Here is a 7,408-nt window from a genome sequence, read left to right on the forward strand (position 1 = left end):
ACGATGCTCGTTCGAACACCTATATTGTGTTCACACATACAGAGACATTATTTTGGCCATTTGAACACCACGTGAGGCCATTCAAACATTAGCGGGTAGAATGCTTGTATTAGGTCTAGTTTTTTCAGTTGTTTGGTGGATAGGTTAGCCTCTAAATATGGGGAAAGCATCCTCATTAGGATTTTATCGAATAAATCATTGAGTTATAACCTATCTCCTCCCCTCTAATCTGGAGCTTCTCCCTCCTCGCCCAAACCCTAGTTGCCTGCCACCTCGACGCCGGTTATCCTTAGCCTCCTTCGACTATCAGACCCGCCCTCCTTCTTAGGATACCGATCATCTTCTCCTCTCTTTTCCTTCACCCTGCTGCACCTTGTGCAAACCTTACCCAAAATCCATGTCCACCCATCCCACTATTATCACCACCACCCATCACCAACCACCACTATAATTTCGTCGTATTTTGCACTAGCTATAGTTCAAACTGCGCTGCACATAAATATAAAAGAAATGTAGATTAGCTTCGAATCTAACCCATCTAGTTTTGTAATTTTTGACTATGAGAAAATATCTGGCAAATATTTTCCTTCTACTATGTAGATTGCCTTCTTGCACCCGAGCTTGATTAGGTAGCCGAGACTGGGTCATAATAAATGGTATTAGAGCCACCGTTCCTCGGACACCATAACCATGGCCACAACCATGTCTACAAGAATCCAAAAGGAGACTTCTCAAACCGTGGAAACCACGAAAGATTTGGAGGCAAGAACGCTGCTGAGGTCAACCTTGCCATCACGATCGATTTCTCCAGCGATGCCAAATCCTCAACCCAATGTGAGGGACATGGCACCCATGTTTGTAATCATGCAAAACGCATTGCTGGACATCCATAGTAGCTTTGCAGCCCTAACCCAAAGACACCAAGAAAAATAAATGGCGAGATCACCTTTGATGGACGGTTTCATTCTGAGGCCTAATAACGGGGCTGATCGAGATAATCGTGAAGGTACCGCTATCCCTATTCGTCCAGCGGCTCCTCCACCACCATGATGCTGTATATGAGAACGAATGTGAGGGCTATGTGGGTGGCCAACCTAGAAGCCCTTTGTTGCCCATGCCCAATGAAAGGCAAACCGAACTGCCACCGACGATTCCCCCGCAATTGAGCACCGATACTTCCTCGCCACAAGGAGGATGCCGTATGGGCTGACTATGAGGAACTAGTGACCCCTCGATACCATCCTAGGGTTGCTAGACTGGATCCAAGAGAAAGGAAGCTCAACTGATATGAAGAAGAAGAAGAAGAAGAAGAAGAAGGCATACGTGTGGGGATAGTTCACATCAACTTTCCACCATTCAATAGAGGCGATCCACTCAACTGGGTCTATCGAGCGGAGCAATTCTTCAAGTACCAGTGAATACCTAATGCACAAAATATGTTGTTAGCATACTTCCACCTTGAAGACACTACCATTCGGTGGTACGAAGCCACCCCTAGCCTCCTTCGACTATCAAACCCTCCCTCCTCCTTGGTATAGCAACCATCTTCTCCCCTTCTTCCTTCACCCTGCTACACCTTGTGCAAACCTTACCCAAAATCTATGTCCACCCCATCCCCACCATTGTCGCCACCACCCATCTCCACCACCACCACCATAACTCCGTTGTAGTTTTCCCTGGCTACAGTCCAAATCCGCAAATGGCATAATATAAAAAACGTAGATCGAGAAGTTCTAGATCTAAACCATCTGGTTTCACAATTTTTTTTGGCTATGGGAGAATATCTAGCAAATATTTGTCTCCAACTACGTTGACTGCCTTCCTGCACCCAAGCTTGGTTGGGTAGCCAAGATCGAGTCATAATATAGTGTTGATTGTATTTTGATAGCCCTCCTGGTTTCCATGTGAACCTAATAGGAGGGCAACCTCATGTTGGAGAGACGCATGGTAGGTTGAGCACATAAACTATTTTATTAATTCCCCTTGTGACTTATTTATCAAGTAATACTTTCTAGCTCTATTATGGGCCAAAAGCAAAGCTACCTTAGATCTGTACTACAAAAGGTATGTACCTAGGCTTTGCGAGCGTGACAGTGGTTAGGGTTTGACTAGAAGCAAGGTGCACCAAGGTTCGACGAGTGCGCACCGAGGCAACTTGAGACTAGGGTTTGTCATAGATGGATTAGGAGCAATGTGCACCGGCTGCAGCGGGTGCACACCAACGTGGGGGTGATGTTAGGAATGGTGGCTGATAGTTGGAGGGTGGATAGGTGGGTAGATGGCCAATGGCAGCTTTGATGGGTCGATACAATTAGAGCAAATAAAAAAATCATGCAAGGGGAAAGGATGACTAGGGCTTAGAGGAAAAAGAGGGAAGAGCCAAAGATAAGAGAGATAGGGAGAAGACTAGTCTAACTCAATTTATCGTTTCATACCCTACGGATGGGTTTTTGAACCAAAAGGTCTACTACGGAATAATTTTTTTAAGATCTGAATTTATTACAGAAAATAGTCCGTGCAACCATAAAAAAATATTCGTCAAATATTCTCCTATTGTCAAAAAATTACAAAACCAAGTGGGTTAGATTCGTAACTTTCTGATCTACAACTTTCTTATTTATGCCCTTCACAGATTCGAACTGTAACTGGGACGAAAACATAGAATAACGTGGGTGATGGTGGTGATGACGGGTGGAGTGGATGTTAGAGTTATGGATAGGTATGGAGATAAAGGTGGATAGTGATGTGATTAAGGGATATTGATGAAGGGAACGAATTGGTCAAGATCCTAACGAAGAGTGGTGGCTTGACAGTCGAGGGAGATTAGAAGTTAGGAGAACCCTTACCAATGGTAGAGATAGAAGGATAGTGAAGAGGGAGGAGGGAGATTAGGATAGATAGATGATAGAAAGGCAAGAAATCAATATTCCAATAGCATAATGAAGTTGGCTTCCATCCACATATTTATAGAGGCTAGCCAACAAGTCCTGAAATAATAAGTAACCATAATTCTAGAGGATTCCCGCCGATCGTGTTTGAACGCGCCCGATCGCGCTCGAATGCACAAAAGATGTTCTCTGTATGTGCGAACGCGATATAGGTGTTCGAACTCGCCCGACCGCATTCAAATGCACTTTCGCGTTCTCTGTATTTGCGAACCTGATGCAAGCGTTCGCAAGGGCGTTCGAATGCAACCCCTCCTGCGTTCAAACGCGACCTATAGAAATTTTATTTTAATAAAAATAAACAACTAATGCAATAAAAAAATATCATAACTAAGTGTATCACTTACTTGATTGCACTTGATAACTATTTGTTGGCGATAACAATCTGATTCCAAAAATCCGATCAAAATAAATAAAAAAAAAAAACTTACAGATTTCAGAATATAAATTCTGAATAGTCGAGTCTAGTGTTGGACACTATCTCCTTAAGACCAATTCGCCCTCCACCGATTGCTTCTGGAACAGTGGACGTCGGTCTCCCAGGATACAACGACTGCCTTGCACTGGAAAGGAAGCAGCTTTCTAATGCCTTGATTAGACCTGAACCGTGCTGTACTCTCTCTCGACAGTAGACTCAACTTTAAGAAGGAATAAACTCTCTGATGTTATATTTAATTATGCAGACTGACAGCCTATTTATAGAGGTAAACAGGCTCGACGAAAAGATGCAAAATCACCGAATGGAATTGATTAACTGTTTATCGAAGGGACACACCACTTCGATCCCGAATCAAATCAGACTGAACCAATAAAATTGGACTTTGACCCGTGCGTGCGAACCGAACCGAGCCGAGCCGAGCGGCGCGCGTGTGTGTGTGTTAGGTTGCATAGTAACCTTTACCCACAAAATAGGTACCCCTTTTGGGGCCCAAAGCCCATAGGAAGTTTGTTGCTTATATACCATACTAACATTTCTCAAATATCCAATATGGTACTAAACTTACTTTCCTTTATTTCCCATTGCCATGATACCCACTTTAGAGCCAATTATCATTCACTTCTCTTCATGAATTTGATTAAGTGAATATATGACAATAAAGTATACTTTGAGCTAAATTGATTCCACCATTAAACCATTATTAATAATGTGTGGGCCCCACTTAATACTTAGCTCAAAATTAATAAAATATTCATGTCAAAATCATGAAATTACCAACACTATTTATAGAGACTAACCTAACTAGACTAGACCGAAGGAGCCGACTCAACTATGACCCAACTAAAACAAACCATAAATCAATTGAATCATACATGGACTCAAATTTTATTAAATAAGTAAATAACTTAATCAAATATAATAAGCAAAGAACTCAACTCAATCTACTCAACTAACTCAATCTGTCTGCTAGCTCAAGCTAACTCAATGTTGGATTCTAACTTAGCTTGTATCATAACAAACTCACTCATAATGAACCACATTCCATTTCTTTGAGTACTTAAGGAGAAAACTTAAAAGAGAAAACAAATATAATACATATATAGAGCAAATGAATGCAGAGGACATGAATCCTTTCCTCTAAACCTTTCCTCTAAACTGATCAAAACCATTTATTTTCTATCTCATAAAGAGTAGGACATGAAGCATTGTGTAAGTTAGATCTAGGGATGACTCCACTTACCCTTTCTTCTTAGGCCTCTTTCTGGGTAGTCTAGGTTGTCTTCTTCCTATCTTCTCAATGAAGTAATTAATGGTCTTTTCCTTCGTCAATGAGAGCTTAAATGTATTCATTTTCTCACACTTCTAGGTCGCCATTCTTCTAGTCATTCTTGTCATCTCCTCATTATTCCTCATCACAGCCGTTTCGTTGGTTTCAGCTTTTATGTCCTCCACCCACGTTGAGATTTAGAAACTATCATCATCCTTAGAGTTATTACTCCAAGGACATTGATGAAGAGTACTACAATGAGGTGGAGGAGAGTTATCTATAATCTCAAATCTACATCCATTTGTTGTAACCTAACACCATATTGATTTAGCTATTAGGTTTTTAATTATATACATCGAGTTTCCTTATCCAAATTGCTATGGTAATTTGATGTTTGTCATTTATCATAATTTTGTTAGTTTTTAGGGCTGTAAAAATAATCAAGCTAGACTAGTGCTAGACACAATCCTAATTTACTTTAGGAATAATATCAATTTTAGAATATATATTTCTTTTTGTTATTTTCAAAATGATGTCTTTATTTTGGGAATAACTATTATTATATTCACTTGTATTCTAAAATAAAAATATAATAATTACTTTTGATATAATATAAAATGATAAAAGAAAAGGGGGATTTGTTTTTTATAAAATTACCATGAATACCCTTTGATTTGATATAAAATAAGTTGATGGGATAGATATTAAGGTTAAATTAGTAATTTGGTTAGTGTTTGGTATAAGATTTAATTTTAATGAATAACGTTTGTATTCTATAATAGAGTTATTGTGATATTTAGCTGTTATCTTAGAACAAAGAGTTATATTCTAGGATAAGAAAAAAGTAAATCCTGAAATAAATGGGGGCTTAATACACCAACATTTTATATAGTAAATGGCAAATGGAATAGTGAAATGGTTGAATTGCTCATGTTGTATAAATATTTCCAAGCTCATGTCCCAGCAGCATCAATTTAATAAGGACACAATTAAGTTATTACTTCTCTAAAAAAATATTCTATATAGTAAATATAGTACAATGCAACAACCTTCGTTCGAAATTGTCTGACAATATTGTACCTTGAGCTGATACATATGGGAATCTTTTAATCACATCTATCAGAGTTATTAGGTTTATATATTGTTTATTTATCTTATTTTATGGTATCCTTGTATAAATAGGGGTCACCCCCTTCTTTCATCATCAATCAAATACATAATATTTTTCACCCAACTCCTCTTCTCTCTTCACCCTCAACCCAATCTAGGAAAAATCTACTATCATGTCATAGTACTGGAGCTTCCCAATCTCTAGGGACATTTTAAGTTGGATCTCTCATTCTCTAATGGTCTCTCTCCATCTCAGTCTTCAATTGTTTTTTTTTCTTTCACCATCATTGAGCTCGAGAGCTGCCCCCTCACTCCTCAAGTTCACCATCGCTATAGCAGCCATTGCCGCAACAACCGTAGCTTCCACTACCACTACAGATGCAGCAGCAACAGCAGCCAGCCACAGCTGTGTGCATTTCGGCCTCCTCGAGCTCGGTCATCCCAATCTTCTTCCTCTTTCTCAACACGAGTTCCTTGCATGTGTAGCAGCAATAGCCGCAACTACAGCCACCGCAGCAGCAGCAACAACACAGTCACCGATCTCCACATTCTTCTTCATTCAGCAACAACAATGTAGTAGTCCTTTATAGGCTGTTGTTCTTGATCATTCCGCCATAGTCTCGTCTCTTCAATCTCAATAATAGTAGCATTGTTTTCGGCTAGTGCCCACCAATATTCGATGAAAGTTCCTTGTCTCCATGGCTCTCTTTTTCTGTAGTTCTTCAATTCTGCACCTACAGCATCAATTTTCAGCTACTGCCCACCAAGTGTTTGACAAAAGTTCATTGCATTCACAGCTTTCTTTTTGTCGCACTGTTAAAGTTTTGCTCTCCAGGTGTTCGACAAAAGGCTTGAGTGGGCTTAAGTAGAAAATCTTGAATCGCTCTCACAATGTTTGATAGATTGCCGTCCCTTCCAATGCATCTTATATTTCAAACGGTCGAGAGAGTGTATCATTAGTCAGTTTTCTACTAGTCACTAAGCGAGATTGGATCACATGAGTCTCTTCCATTGAGACAGTCTTTTGCGGGGTACGACTTCCCGGGCACATCAACAACATCTTTGCAAGGTGTGCTCCCCCCTCACACTATCATCCAGACCACCACTATGGCCTCTACTGAGTCTGACACACCCAAGACTATTCACTTAGAGGTCCTATCTCTAGAGTATGATGAGTGGGCCCTGCATGACATGGATGTTTGCATTTACCTCATCTTGTAGGTTAATCGATCGTCTCAACCTTAGCTCTAGACCTTGTCTTCTATTCATGCCATTTGGGCCCATTCTGGTCGTCAATTCTTTCAATCAAGTCTAATGCGTCGCTTTTGGCTCTGCTTTGATGCTTAGGAGGTCAAACAGGGTCAGCTCTCCATCTAGGAGTTTTATGCCCACATGACTGGCATATGGCGTGAGCTTATGTCAATAGAGCCTACTTTTTGCCCCTCTGACTCAATGTCTGCTCAATGCCACTGTGATGAGGATCACCTGATGGATTTCCTAAATACTATTCGTTTAGAATTTGAAGATCTAACTTATCATCTATTGCATCACTCCATTCTCCCGAGCCTAGACAGAAGTGCCATAGCTAAACTACAAGCTGAGGAGCTTAGGCAGCGTCTGTTGCCCCTTCAACAGGTCACCTCTACA

This window comes from Typha angustifolia, chromosome 8 (assembly GCF_048772165.1).
Source record: "Typha angustifolia cultivar Huaian chromosome 8, ASM4877216v1, whole genome shotgun sequence".
NCBI lineage: Eukaryota > Viridiplantae > Streptophyta > Magnoliopsida > Poales > Typhaceae > Typha > Typha angustifolia.